This window comes from Lepidochelys kempii, chromosome 7 (genome assembly GCF_965140265.1).
Source record: "Lepidochelys kempii isolate rLepKem1 chromosome 7, rLepKem1.hap2, whole genome shotgun sequence".
Classification (NCBI taxonomy): domain Eukaryota; kingdom Metazoa; phylum Chordata; order Testudines; family Cheloniidae; genus Lepidochelys; species Lepidochelys kempii.
In genome coordinates, this window is record NC_133262.1 from 120988821 (window position 1) to 121004599 (window position 15779).

The following is a 15779-nucleotide window of genomic DNA, read 5'->3' on the forward strand; positions in this document are numbered from 1 at the left end:
AGCGTTCTAAGTTTTCAAATGCTACCTGGGAAATGGCTTTGTAATTAGGTAAAAATAAGCCAGAATGGGGGGTGGGGCTGCGGGGTTCAAACAACCCCAAACACAAGTCTTGCCTCCATTCCTCAGGAAGCTCCCTTCCCACTTTTTCATTGTTTCTTGCTGATAATTCTAATAAGAGAACTTTTCCCAGTTTGTTGGTTTTAACTTGCCTGTTATCACCAAGGAGTCATTAAGCTCCTGAAAGCATTGTCTCAGCAGCAGATGGAAATCCTGCCATTTAAGAGATTGACTCATAATTAGCAGCTGCCTCTTTAACTGTACTCCTTCCTGAAGATATTTAGTTATTTTACTGGAGTATGAGTGTGATCCTGAACCAAAATTGTCTCCAGAGAGTTTATTCGCTGGAAGCAGGAAGCCAAAGCAAAGGTTGACGGCAAAGCTTAGGTGAGAGATAAAACAGAGTCATAGCTTTTACCTTGGGATGGACAGATTGATTCAAACAGAGACCTGGCCAAGGATCTGAGAACTAGTACATTTTATTTAACCTAATGAGATGCTAATTCCTCCTGAAAAAAAAATACATTGACAATTGTATTTACTAACAATGCTACTGCTCTAGCTGATATTTCCTCTTCCCCCGTTCTCAGTGCCCCAACACACCCACACTTTGTATTACACGTGATATTTGCCTGCTAAAAACATCTTGACCCCATCCACACTGGGCCTCAAACCTGTTTGCTGCATTGATTGTAAACCATGCCGGACTAATTTGTTTCAACACTGTTTGCATGGCCATTGTGGATAGGGCCAAAACATGTTTAGAGCCATTTGGGTTTTAAACCAGTTCAACCAATGTGGAGCCTGATCCAAAGCCGACTCAAGTCAATGGGAGTTTTTGCATTGGCTCCACTAGGTTTTTGTTCAGGCCCATAGTTCCCAGCCCAGTGCCGAAGAGTCGGAGATGTACTTTAGGGGCCTCATTTTCAAAACAGTGTCTCTGTTTGTACACACGCAACTATGCCTGCATGGGGAAATGCTAGAATTTGCACTCACACTAACCGTGCATAGTCTTTTCTTTTTCTTCAGATTTATAATCTGAGAGCTGAAAAAAGAGTAAACCTGTCTCTTCAGCTCGGCCTCTTCAGGAGAATTTGTGGGGCGACTATTAAAAAAGCCACGCTTGTATGTTCACTGCTTCACTCGGTACTGCAAAGTTATTTTAAAAAGTAGGAGGATATGTCCAAGTTAAGGGGCTCATTGCACTTTGAACTTACTGTCTGGCACAACAGTCCTCCAACAACCTGAATCGGCTTTACAAACATTAATTAACTGTAAAACATCTCTAGAAGGCCAGAAAACGTTGTCCCCATTTTACAGGTAGAGAAACTGAGGCACAGAGAAGCGATGTGAGTTGCTTAGGGTCACAGAAGAAGCCAACGACAGCTTGAAATAGAACCCAGGAATCCTAATTTTAATGTTTAGACCACACCCCTATCTACTTGAGGTACTGATTATAGTCCACATCACAGCATCTGAGTGCCCCACAGTCTTTAATGTTTCCCTACAAGGGAGGGCAGAGCTACTAGTCTCTCTCTGCATCAGTTCTCCATTTGTGAAAGGTAAGTGACTTGTTTAAGGACACACAGGATGCCTATGGTAGAGCAAGGATTAAACTCTGGTCTTCCAAGTTCCAGGCTAGCACTCTAAGCACTGCACAAACCTTCCTCCCTTCCTACAGCTCTTCTACAGCCTTTGCCAGTCTGAATGTTCAGACAGTCCGAGCAGTTATCTTTGATCCCATTTTCTTTAAACCTCCTTCCACTCTCCCAAAGACAAAAGACTTGAAAGTTTCCCAGCTCAGTACTTGTATCTTATTACAACTTGATAATGAATGTGATTTATTTCATTGGAAAGTATAGAGAAAAGCCTGATTAAATCTCATTTTGCTAATGTTTGCGAGACGTTAATCTAGCCAGGTTTAAATAAATCCTACCTCGTCTTCTGTAAGCAAACAGATCTTAGGGAAGGTGTCTAAGGTTTCTGCTGAGAGCTCTTCACAAAAGATGTATTGTTGAAATCGAAGATTAGCCCCTACAAAACCGCAATGTAGAAGCCAATGGCAACAGCTCAGTATTTTTCTTCACTGAGGGGAGGGGAAGGAGAGGAGGTCGAGGGTTTGCAGGACTGCTGTGTAGGCTCTGCGCAAAGGGCATATCAGCAGAGAACCTGAACCTGAGCAGTGAGTGTGCAAAAGAGCAGAAAGAACAGTAAAAATCCTGGATTTATCCTCTCGGCCTGCTTCTGTACCAGGCCCTTCAATTGTCTTCTTCAGAAACAAGGTGGTGCACTGTCTGAGCTCTTGGAGTTAAATTCTACTCCTAATTACACTCATAAAACCCAGCCAGGTCATTGGGGTTACGCAGGTGTAAATGAGGGCAGAATTCGGAGCATGATATAAAAAATTCATTTTTTTCCTTCAGTTGGTCCCTCTGGTCTTCAGTGTAGATACTGGTCACAATTTTAATTTGTATGTAAACTACACGCAAAAAACAATGCTAAAAGAATAGGTGTCAAGTTAAGTATTCAAAAGGTTGGAAATGCCAGAATGATGGGTGTCTGTGTAACCTGAATTCATCCTCCTTGCATATGCTCTGCATCACAGTCTTTTATTTCGTGATCATATCCTATTTTTTCCACAAGACCCCTGCCTCATTCAGTGAAAGTCAATGAGACTTGGGCATGACTTAGTGTTTAAGGGCCAGATTTTTAAAGTTATTTAGTTGCCTAACTCTAATGATTTAAATGCGAGTCAGGTGCCTAAATACCTTTATTCTGGCCTAAATTCTGGCCTTAAGTCACTTTTGAGAATATAACTCAGGCTCCTAAGTCACTCTTAAGTAGGTGTTTTGGAAAAAATTGCCTCTAATCTCTTATGTCACTCCATTGACTTAAATGACGTCTGGATTTCACCTTAGTTTCTTAAATTACTTAGGTGCTTTTGAAAATGTTGCCCAATATGTCTGTTTCCCGATCTCTTCTTAGTCTGACATTCCTTCACCCCCTTGTTTATTGCCTTCCCTTTCTGGGTTATGTCTCCTTTCCTTTACGAGCTCCCTGGGGCAGTCAGCTGCAATGAGCCGTGCACTCCTGTGGTACGCATTATAACAATGTTTATTTGATGTGATTTTTAGAAGTGCTGAGCACCTGGAAATCCTACTGCAGACAATGGTAGATGCTGGTGCTAAGCAGCTCTGAGACAGTCAGGCCCATTACCCTTTGCATGAAGCAGTCTGACCCGAGCTCCCTGTTTGTTTTACTGTTCCATGTTTTCGGTGACCTCCCAAAGTTTTTGAGCCCTGTGTCCATGGGAATAAGGTATCTCCATCAGCTCTCTTGACCCCCTGCCATACTTCTGAAAACTTCTATGAGGCTTAAAGGCAAATGGCTTGGAAAGTGCCATAGGGATAGTATCAGAACAGGACAACATAGTCCCCAGAGTGCCATCCTATCAAGCTCAGGTAGGACCCATCAGCGCTAATGTTATAACTGAGTCAAGAGCCTTTTACAACAGGGTTCCTTTCTGCAGTATAGACGGGGTCTTCCTTGTGTTCTGTAACAGAACACAATTAAGGCTCCATCTACACTGCAAAACTTAATAGTGCTGTAACAACGCCCCCAAACCAGCGTTATACCTGTAGTGAAAACGGGTCCTTAGTAGCGTTCACTCGTGCAAATGCTGATGACAGGGCTAACACATAAAGCAGAGCATAGAGCTGCATTCCCAACATTCCTTACAAAGCGTGAGGGTTTGCTACTACATATGAACTGTTGCATGGGGGGAAAGGACCTTTGAACTGTAGTTTTTGGCAGATAAGGAAATAAGGAGGCAGTTTTAACTATTTATATTTGAAATGTATATATTGGGCAAACTTGCTGTGCCTGCAAAAACAGATGTAGCAAATATTTAGGTGTGCTAATGACTGTGCCCAATAAATTGTAGCGTTTTGAATCAGTACTGTAGTATTTGTTTTGTATTAAAGAGGAAGGCACATATTTGCTTTTCATCATCCTAAATGAATGAAATGTTGCTCATCTGAATACCACTCACCCCATAACTGGTTGCTTCAGCTGCTGCTGATAAATAACGAATCCAGAAATGGATTAATTTTAGGCTAGGTTTTGCAATTTGAGTTCAAAGCTGAATTTAGGCAAGGGTCCATCCTAGACAAGAACAAAATCTCCAAGAGATTTTTGTACCCAAAATAACAGAAGTCTGAAGAGAGCAAATGACCTTGCAATAATTCTGCCGTCTTGCATGGTAGTAATCACATATGATCAGCTACTTTTGTGAGTTTTCTGCCAGCTTGAACATGCTCTTCACAGGAGAGTTCAACCCCTTCTGGTTTGGATTCAACATAGAGGGCAGGTTCTGTTCTGAAAAACATACTCCAGCACAGAAATTCTAATAGACTTGAATTACAGCTATCTATTTTGGCCAACCTATAACAACAACAATAATAAAAAAATAATATTTTGAACTCATAGCAAAATTTCTTATCTAAGAATCTTTTGATAATGGTAAAGGGCTTTACAAACAGTACACAAATCCAGGAGAGCTTGAAATATATTAAGTAGTAGACAATATAATTTTAAGGGAGGGTTGAAATATATAACCTACTCAATAACTAACGTTCATGTAATCAAGTACTGAGGCACTATAGTGAGGTACATACTCATGAGCTTTATTGATCATGTCTGCATTGCATAATGCAGCATTCAAACTCCTGAAGTCCAACACCGTAGATCTCAGAGCGTCGATTCCGGCTGTAGTGTAGACCTGCCTTAAGATACTTGAGAATAGTGTATTTAGGCTTTTACCAACTCATAGTTTCAAGATCTTTGATAAGGTTTCACTTAGAAGATTATCTAAAGTAAATTATCACAATGAAGGGGATGACCGTGTCTCTTTGATTTAAAAAAAAAAAAAAAAAAAGGAAATAGCCAATGTCTTACTGGGGCTCTTCAGTGTTGGTCTCACATGGGATTTACTATCCTGTTTACAGTGTATAAATGATTTGGATTAGAACATCCAATATAAAATTATGAAGTTTGCTGCTGACTGCAGGATAATGCAACTTAGGCTGAGAGAAGATTTAAATCTTTTAGTTACTGGGCCAGTAAATGAAAAATGGAATCAAATGTAAATACACATCAAATAATAAACCTGGAAGAAACGAGGACACATATTAAATGGAATAGGTACAACAGCAAAAAACCCCAAAACAACAAAAAAAGTGGGGGGAGGTGGGTGGGGAGAGAGAAAGGTACATTGGCTAAGTGACTGTATCAACAGAGGAATAGCAGACATTATCACTGTTATCAGAGGTGCTGGAACTAGGGGTGCTGTGGGTGCTAACACACCCCTGGCTTGAAGTGGTTTCCATTATAAACAGGGTTTACAATTTGGTTCAAGGGTTCTCAGCACCCCTGACTGGTATCGTTCAACCAAGTGGTTACACGCATGTTGACTATTGCATTCAGATCTGCTCCTGCTTTCATAGCAAAGACGTGACTGTCCCAGAAGAAGGTATAGTATAAGTGTATATTGGAGCAAGAATAATTTTTATGCTTGATACTTAGGACTGGGAGCTCAGAGATCTGGGGTGAAACTGGCCCCGCTGAAGTCAGTGGGAGTTTTGCCATGGTCTTCACTGGGGCCAGGATTTCACCACTAGAGTCCCGTTCAAGCTGTGCCACTCACTCACTGTGTTACCTTCAGCAAGTCATTTCACAGCTCCATGCCTCAGTTTCCCCAACTATCAATTGGGGATCATAATTCTTATCTATCTCACAGGGCCTTCTTAAGACTGAATTCCTTAATGTTTGTACCTGTTGATACAACTTGGAAATTTAGGCAGAACTGCTTCACTCAAAGAATAGAATGACATCCCACAAGGAAAGCCCAGACTACACCACTCATCAATGCTCGTATCCCAGTGCAGTTATGAAATAGCCTGTCCTCTGGAGGACATTCTTGGTATCGACATGCAAAGCTTTATCCAACAACCCAGCTTCCAAATTGCTTTATCTTGCATTGCTTTTGGAAATGGATTTGGGTTGCTTAGCTCTGGTGTGCTATAATAGCCACAAGATGGACTCTGCTCTCAGTTACACTGGAGTAAATCTGAAGTCACAGAGTAACTGAGATAAGAATCTGGCCCAGATATGTTTATCCCTCATCAGCAGTGCAGCAAACTGGCCTGCTGGGTATGTTGTGTGACCCAAACATAACGATAGTATGAAGGTTAGTAAATCTATAACATTTATGAGTATAAATGAGTTTGAGACAACTAGGTTTTTTTTTATGGCGGAGGGGATGGAAGAGGTCCAGTGAGAAAGCAGAGAAGTGGAGTTTCAGAGAAACCTGAAGAACAGTCTTGTTGGTTCAAGTGGCTTTTCCCTGTTCAACAGATTTTTAGTCATATCCTTAAAGAAACAATCAGTGCTGATAATCTGCCGATGCCTTTTCCTAGAATATAAAGTGACAGTGTAATAGTTTTACTTTGTGCTTAACTTCAGAATTCATGTGTAGTTGAGTGGCTAAAGCAAGGGATTTGGACAAGCCACTTAACCCCTTCTTGCCTCTTTTTACCCATTTGTAATATAAATGTCATTATACTGTTTCACAGGGTGTTCTGAGGCTTAATTCATATTTGCAAAGTGCTTTCAGATCCTTATATAAAAGGTGCTATGCTGCAATGTAAATCTAGGGATTAGCAATCATAATACTTCTTAAAAGTTATCTGCTAATCCTGGAAGAAATATTACCTCTAAAACCTGTCAAGAGAGTATGTTCTGTCAGTTCTCTTTGTGTCTGAAACCAGCTGAGAAGGCAAAGGGTAGAATTTATTGAGGAAGCAATAGAGAAAATGGGGGATTATGAGGACTGGAAAGGAACTAAAATAGCTGGATTCAAAGCTCATCAAAATCAAGGTGCAAAACCACCCAAGCAGGTTTTCACATTGAGAAACATGTTTGGCATTCATTACCCTCAAACCACCACTTCCTGAAATATTTTATCCAGCTAAAACAGGCTGCAAGGTCTTCTAAAATCTTCCTTCAAAGTCAGTGAAACAGGTTTATAGTGGGAGAACGGAACAACGTTAGGTGCATTTCAAGGGCCCTATGGTTAAAGCACAGGAACAGGGACAATAATTCTTATGTGGAGCAGAGGGTATTGAGAAGGCTTAATCCATTACTATTGATAAAGCACTTAGCAATCTTTGGATGGAAGGCTTTAGAGAAGTGCCAGTAATTTTTCCTTACACTTTAGGATAAGCCTGGAATGAAGGGGAAGTGAGAGTGGTGGGAACTTCCTAGCCTGATCTGACTTTGTGTAGCTAGGTGAACCCCTGCTAGGGTGTTAATTACACCTGTTGCATTCCTGTCTCTGTTAGATAGAACACATCACGCATTAATTCATGATCTGCCAGGCAGGAGGTGGTAGGTTGAATTTTTCTTTCACAAATGTAGCAGCATTTAATGTCATTGATTTACCAGCCTTCCCCCGCCCCCCTCATAGAATCATAAAATCATAGAATCATAGGACCGGAAGGGACCTCGAGAGGTGATCTAGTCCAGTCCCCTGCACTCATGGCAGGACTAAGTATTATCTAGGCCATCCCTGACAGGTGTTTGGAGATTTTTAAGAGCAGGTTAGACAATGTCAGAGATTCCACAACCTCCCTAGGAAATTTATTCCAGTGCTTAGCCACCCTGACAGTTAGGAAGTTTTTTCTAATGTTCAACCTAAACCACCCTTGCTGCTATTTAATCCCTGCTTTTCGAAAAACAAGACCAGGCAGGTCAGGTTACTAATGTGTTGTTTAATGGAGAAGAAACCAATTTGCCATTTCCATATCTAAATTAATGTTACTGGAATATTGTTGAGTGAAGCTCATTTCCCGCTTTTGGAAGAGCGGGGGCTGTGGACAGACATTTTCAGTGGGGCGTTTGCTTATGAGTGTGATGGATGACCCACATGTGCTGAATGGAGTCAGATGAAGATTGTATATTCTTTAAGCTATTGTTGATATATTGCTGGGTAGCATGTCTGGTAATACTTGGCTAGGGATTTCCTATTTTTTCAACGCTTGGGCAGCCTTAACTGTTACACCTCATGGTGTTTCTATGCTGGAGTATATACTGTGACAAAGTTCATCCTCTACCTTGGTGGGTCTTGCGCTTATTGGTGGATTTGCTCACCTTGGAGCTTCACAGCAGCCCTCAGTTTGGCCATTTTCATGAACCCACAGTCCAGGTCAACTCCTCCTGTGTCTGACCAGGAGTTGGGAAGTTTGGGGGGAACCCGGGCCCACCCTCTACTCCGGGTTCCAGCCCAGGGCCCTGTGGAATGCAGCTGTCTAGAGTGCCTCCTGGAACAGCTGTGTGACAGCTACAACTCCCTGGGCTACTTCCCCATGGCCTCCTCCCAACACCTTCTTTATCCTCACCATAGGACCTTCCTCCTGGTGTCTGATAATGCTTGTACTCCTCAGTCCTCCAACAGTCCGCATTCTCACTCTCAGCTCCTAGAGCCTCTTGCTCCCAGCTCCTTACATGCTCACCACAAACTGAAGTGAGCTCCTTTTTAGACCCAGGTGCCCTGATTAGCCTGCCTTAATTGATTCTAACAGCTTCTTGATTGGCTGCAGGTGTTCTAATCAGCCTGTCTGTCTTCATTATCTCCAGAAGGTTCCTGATTGTTCTGTTACCTTACCCATGGAAAAGGGACCTACTTAACCTGGGGCTAATATATCTGCCTTCTGTTACTCTCCTGTAGCCATCTGACCCGACCCTGTAACAATACATATATAAAATATATAATCAAATATAGAGAGGGCCTGAGTCAAAACCCATTGGAATCAATGTAAATACTCCCGTTGACTTCAAAGGGCTGTGCATCAGGCCTGTGTAGATTATACTGAAGGCAACTGGCCTCCTGGAATCTGAGCTTCCTTCTGCCTAACATTTAGCCCTCAGCGGTCCCCTTCAAAGAGAGGATAAGATGCACTGGGGTAAAGGAGCACCGAATGAAGTTTAAGGCAGCACAAAGCACCTTCGTCAGTCGTCTGTTCAGAGTTGCATCTTGTGATTTAAGTCAGTTAGGCAATTTTTGCTGACACAGCCACAATGACGTTAGTGTATTTGACCATCTATATGTTTCACACTTAGACCCTCATCCATCGACCCCACTGAAGTTCATGGAAAGATGATTCTCATTGACTTTTGCACACGTTGGATTGGGCTCTCCATTTTTAAGCTATTTCGTATTTCGACCTGGGGGTTAAACGCCTCATGTTGTTAGATTTATTTTAATTATACTTTCAGCAGTCAGGATAAGAAAAGGATGTTGTCGCCCACAAGAGACTTTGGCGCAGAGCTGCAGTTTCTTTAGTCAGTGTGCATAGTGCGGTAGCTTCTCGGCCTTTCTGTCTCTCTCAAGATAATGTGGTGCCTGCTAAGGGACTTAAGAATACTGTATGCAAAAGATAACAGACCCCAAACAGTGGGTAGATAACCACTGTCTGGGCTGTAGGAGACATGCTGAAGATCTATTGGTGAAACCGCAGACACACTATCCATCTTTTGATTTGTCTGCACGACCGTCTTTCATGCGTGCTGTCCCCCGAAACACAAACAGAGATCGAATAACAGCCTGTTTTGACTCCAGACTCTGGGGTGACTTATCAAATTATCAAAGCTTCTGATTTAATTGAAATGTCATAGATAACCCTAGACCTGCTTTTAAGTGCAGGTTCAAGTGCCACTGGGAATTCAATTAAAATGCTTTTATAAAATTCTTGCATTTTTGCTCAGGAGGCTTATGAAATGGATCTGCTGCTGCTTATCTCTGGCTGTGACTGTATGTCTGGGCTGAAGGCTACTCTACATCTTTAGGACTATTTTATCCTTTCAGTTACACTGGTGTAAATCTGGAATAACTCAGCTGAAATCAGAGGACCTATTCTGCCTTTACCCTGGTGTAATAACAATAATACCCCCTTTTACATAGTACTTGTCATCAGTAGATCAAAGTGCTTTACAGTCTTCAATGCCTTTGTCCTCACAACAGTGTGAGATAGGGAATAACAACAGAATTAGACCCTTAGAAAGTAAAATTCCCGTCTTGTTTTTCAGTCACTGCTCTTAAAACAATTGGTCTAGACTCAGAAAGGATGTTCTTTTAAACAGAACTTAGATGTATTCTGAACAGAGGATTTACTGTGGCTTTGCAATGTTTTAGCCTAACCTAATAAATTCTGGGTCCTTGCTAGAATCTTGCAAGCTATATTTGTGTCCCAACTCCAAGAAGTTTTAATAACCTCTCCAGTAACACTGGCTGCAGTGCAGTGTGGTGAACCTCAGAGTATTGTATATGTCTGATTACATTTGCTTTCAATTAGGGGCTTGTGGGTTTTGAAAAATCTGAGCAGTTAAGGCTCATTTGGGAACCACCGCAAAATATCACTGGTAACCTGAGCTATCTAGTGCTTTAAAATAAAACATATAGAAATGTCGGGTGTTGGGACCTGAAAACAAGTCCATGTTGCTTTATGAAAAGAAACCCATTGCAGAGACTGGGAAGGGATAGGATGAAATAGAGAGTTGTTAACTTTAAGTCCATCCAGTTGTGCATGGGGGGGCCTGGATGACTCAGGAGGTATGGAGCCTGTCACTGGTTTGAATTCAGCTCAGTTCAGCAGTGACCAAATGTTACCATCCTCAGGGCTTGTCTACGCTACCGGCCATAGCGTCGGGCAGCGATAGACGATAAATCGACCGCCAAGCGTTCTTCCGTCGACTCTGGTACTCCACCAGGGTGAGAGGCGCAGGCGGAGTCGATGGGAGAGCGTCAGCTGTCGACTTACCGGAGTGAAGACACCATGGTAAGTAGATCTAAGTACATCGACTTCAGCTACGTTATTCACATAGCTGAAGTTGTGTAACTTAGATTGACCCCCCCACACACACTATAGACCAGGCCTCAGTGTCCCATGTCAAAGGAGTTGCTGGTCTTAGTCCTGGTATAACTGGTTGAAAAATGGGAATATTTTTTGTGAAGTTCATCCTGTTTTTTCCATTGAAATTTGAACAGTGTGCACCAGCTCTAAATCTGGTCAAAAAAAGGGGCGATTTTCTTCATGAAAATGTTTTGCAAAAAAATCATTTCATGTTTTTTGTTGAAATAAATTTTTGATGAAAAATCAAAATTTGGATCTTTTTATCGGCTCTGCTTAGCAGAGAGGCCAAAGGGTGAGTGGGCCCAAAGAACCTGAAACACTCCGCAACCCTGCAGATGATTCCTCGAGGGAAGGGGCTGAAACTTTCTGGGGCAGCCTGGGGGAAGAGCTTGAACTATTGCTTCCTGCTGAACATGCTCCGGGGATACACCAAGAATCCAGTCTCCACGTTTGTCAGTCTGTCTCCCGCAGCTAAATCCTCTTGCTTGTTCCTTTTTCTCATAACTAAAATCCATACTGCCCGCCCAGTTCCTACGCCGGAACCCTTGGCCTTGCCTTGTCCATCTCTCACATCGATTATCGTAACCTGCTTTCCACCCTCACCTTTCCAATCTACCTGAAACACCCTTCCATCCCCTTCTCCAGCCATGCCACTCTCTCCTTGAATCCTTTCATCTGCTCCTGGCAATCCCCTTCAAGAAACTACATAACCTCACTTCTGCCTTCCTCTCCAGCCTCCGCTCCTTTCCCAGAAGCTCTCACTGCTCTTGCTATACTTCTCCTTTCCTCTTTCTCCTGCTCTCAGCTTCCCTATGTCTAACATACACTCCTATCTGCCCAGCACCCTCCCTCTCTCTTCCTATACATTCTTCTTTGAAGCCCATTTATTCCAGGAATCCATTCTTCCTACCTTCTCAGTGATAAGCATCCCTTGCCTTCCCTTTCCGGAACTGTGGTTCTGCACAACGTCTTGTGCTGCCTAACTTAGATAATATATTATTTCGGGCAGCTGTGGGCAAATGTTATTTGCGTAGATGTGCCTCGCTGAAGGGCTCATCGACACAGGTAAGAACTGTACCATGTAGCCCTGTGCGTTTAACATGCAGTATGAGTTTATGGCATGGTATAAATATTTAATAATAAAAATAAATAAGAAGATGGAGCAGTTATCATTTAAAAAGTCTACATTTTTTCACGGCTCCCACAGTGATACCTGAGATACTGCACTTGTGTCCTATTCCAAGAGCAGGGAACTGTCTCAGATGCCATTGTACAATAAATGTGGATACATGTTAACTTCTTTCTGTGGACCAATGTGCTGTACTTCGCTTCCATTTGATGTATGAGCTGAGGGGCAGGGTGCGGCTCAGCAGTGTGGCTTAAAAATAAAGAAAGGGAAAAATCATGCACATAGATTTCCCTTGCTGGCCCCAATTCAGCCAAGTACTTCAGCACATGTGTGACTTTAATATTCCCATTGGTGAGTTACACATGTGGCTTAAGTGCCTTACTGAATCAGGGCCTATATCTTTAGTTCCTTCACAAGGATACCCATCTTTACAGTTAAGGGCTCTGGAGGTTACAGGGATAAAACCAGGAGGCTGATTCGCATGCCTGCAAATGGCTTTATGTTTCCAGCAGGAGATCAGCAGAAAAGCATCTATTGTTTCCCTGGTCCTCACAATGCACAGAGCAAGCCTCTGTGGTGTACACAGTAACCCTGTTATTAATGTTCATGATGCATTAGTGTCATCTCTGAGAGTGAGAGGAGCAAGGCGCGGGTGGGAAGTGCAGGCAACACCAGCCAATTCCTTCCAGCCCTCACAAGCGACTCTGTTAACCTTCATTGTCTAGTGCTCATCCATATCCATTGTTTTAGAAATGGTTAGCCAAGAATGAATTCGAGAGCACGGGCTCTGAAGGTATGTGCTGCAGCTTTAAGATGAGGCAGATACTGAGCAGCTTAGGAGAAAACCTTGAATCCATTCAATGAAGTTGTGTGTTAGAGTGAGTGGTTGAAAGAAGTGGGAGTTCTGCTGAGGAGAGGAGATAAAAGGAGGCTTTCAGGCTTGAGAGAGAGGGTTCTTGCCTTTTCCAGATGTAGCATTTGCATTTGGAGGAGGGGAGCTGCCAAAGGGCCAAGCTGATGAAGGATGCTTTGTGATGCTTCCAGAGTATGAAAAATGTGATACTTGGAAAGTTAGGTGCCTGTGGGTCATTAGGCAAGGGATGAAATGATCATCATAAGGATATTTCCCCTCCCCCATTCACTTTGAGGAATGACGGTCCCCAGTGCGTTATGTAATTATTACTTTTTTAACTTAATTTTTTTCATTTGCCTTCTTGTGGCTGTTTTCACTGCAGCATTGTCATGATCATTCAGCATCCCCATTGGTGGAAATCTCCAGCCTTGCAGTTTGATGACAAGCAAGGGTTTGGTTTTTCTGGTGTAAACATAAAATTCATGAGCTTCAACCTACTGCTCAAATATACCCTAGCCCCGACTGGATAAATAATATCAGAGAGAGGAGAATTTTGGGCTCTAACAAACAAATGCTGCTTTTTGACAGTACTTTGCCCAGCTTAATATGTGCTCAGAAAAACCTTTTACTTTATTTTAATTTAAAACAAACTTAAATAAGATGTTTCACACACAAAAAACTGCATAAGTTAAATGTATAACTTACTAAGGCTACGTTTTAGTCATGGGTATTTTTAGTAAAAGTCATGGATAGGTCACGGGCAGTAAACAAAAATTCACAGCCCGTGACCAATCCGTGACTTGTACTATATGCCCTGACTAAATCTTGGGGAGGGGGATGTCCTGGGGGTGCAGCGGGTGCTCGGGGTGTGTGTGTGTGGAGGAACGTCTTGGGGGCATGGCGGGGCCCGGGCCAGCCCCCACGGGCAGCAGGGAGGGAGTGCCATCTAGCCCCTCCCTGCTCCTAGCTCTGCTCCGGTCCTGCCCCCGGGCACATCCCCAGCTCCCAGCCCTGTGCCTGGCCCCGTCCCCGTCCCCAGCCTTGGCATGGCTCTGCTCCCAGCTCCAATCCCAGCCTCGTCTGCTGGCTGCGGCTCCATTCCCGGTCCGAAGTAAGGGGTGGGGGCGGCGCCGGGAGCAGAGCCACACCTGGCCACAGGCACAGCTGCCAGCCCCCACCGCAGCCCAGTACCGCTCCTGTTCCTGCCGCCAACATCGGTCCTGGCTGCGGCCCTGCTCCCAGCTCCACCGCCAGCTGTGGTCCCAGCCTTGGTCCCTTACCCCGTCCGCTCCCGCCCCCAGGAGCCACAGCTTGGCCCCAGGGAGCCGTGAACAGGGAGAAAGAGGGGCGTGACCCTCAAAAGTTTGGGGACTGCTATTGTAATGCCTATTTTAGGGGAAGCCCCAAATGGCCCTGCAATAAAACCAGGGAAGCACAAACTCAACCCTCCCTATAAATCTAAGGTGTTTTTTTTCAAAGACAAGCATGGAAAAAAAGCTTTTATGAAAAAACTTTTCTGGCCTTCTTAATACATCATAAAAAAGCCCAAAAGAGCACAAGCCCAATTTAAAAAAATCTTTTGAGGTGACCTTTAAAAATAATGCATGCTTTTCATAACTGTATAATGGAGACAGCATAAATATCTTCACTTAATGATCTTAACATGAGGAGAACGCAAGCTCACTGAGGCAAAATAATAAGCACGAAACCGATCCGCACCAATGACAGTGCCCATATTCGGTGTCAGACCGTGTTGGATACCATCACTTACCAATGCCCTTTAGTACATTTGCTTTAACTAGCACTTACAACACATTCATAGAGAATTCGATGATCAAACAGGCACATACATCACTATGGCTTCAAAAGGAACAATGAAAGGACAGGTTTCAGAGTAGCAGCCGTGTTAGTCTGTATTCGCAAAAAGAAAAGGAGTACTTGTGGCACCTTAGAGACTAACCAATTTATGTGAGCATAAGCTTTCGTGAGCTACAGCTCATTTCATCAGATAGCTCACGAAAGCTTATGCTCAAATAAATTGGTTAGTCTCTAAGGTGCCACAAGTACTCCTTTTCTTTTTAATGAAAGGACAGTGACAAATGAACCTAAATCAGATTAAAGAATTGCTGAATATTTATGAAACTACACACAATCAGGTCATTTTAATTATATACATATTTATTCCTTTTCTTTTTCTCTACTGTAGCAAGATTAACTGGGATTATAAAGCCACTGTGTAGGAAACCTGCTTAACGATAAATAAAACCTTATGCCTGAAATAATTAGTTAGGCAAGAGGTAAGTGACAGCTCTCTAGAAGGCCTGGAAAAGTTTATGAAAATAGCTGGGCAACTTGGTGGTATATTCTCTTGATATACAAACATTTGGCCATGCCTTGAAAAAAAAATCCTTGTAACTGCAAAATAAGTCTGAGAAACTCCACCACCAAAATGATTGAATATTCTATCTCCCTTGTGTGAGTGTGGGGATTGGGGAGCTTGAAAAATGCACTTGGCATCCATTAGTCCCAAAGACCAAGCCTACTAGCCGTACTGAAAACTCCCTGTGCTGGTCACTGTCCTCAGTAGCACATGCCCCTTCACACTCTAAAATACAAAGGACAAGAACAGCTACATTCTGTGTATTATGTATTGTGTTTACCTGTAACATTTTGTCATATAACTTCCCATATGCATTTTTAAAATGTAACTGACTCCATCTCTCTTGCTTGTGTTTTAAATTCTTCCCCTTCCCCTTTTTCTGGTGGTGTTGTA

At 42.9% G+C, this 15779-nt stretch overlaps 1 protein-coding gene across 4 annotated transcripts in view; it reads left to right on the forward strand.

The window, feature by feature from the left end:
* The window catches only part of SH3PXD2A (SH3 and PX domains 2A), a 395312-nt gene that overhangs the window by 174325 nt on the left and 205208 nt on the right, over positions 1 to 15779 (forward strand). The window lies entirely within an intron of this gene.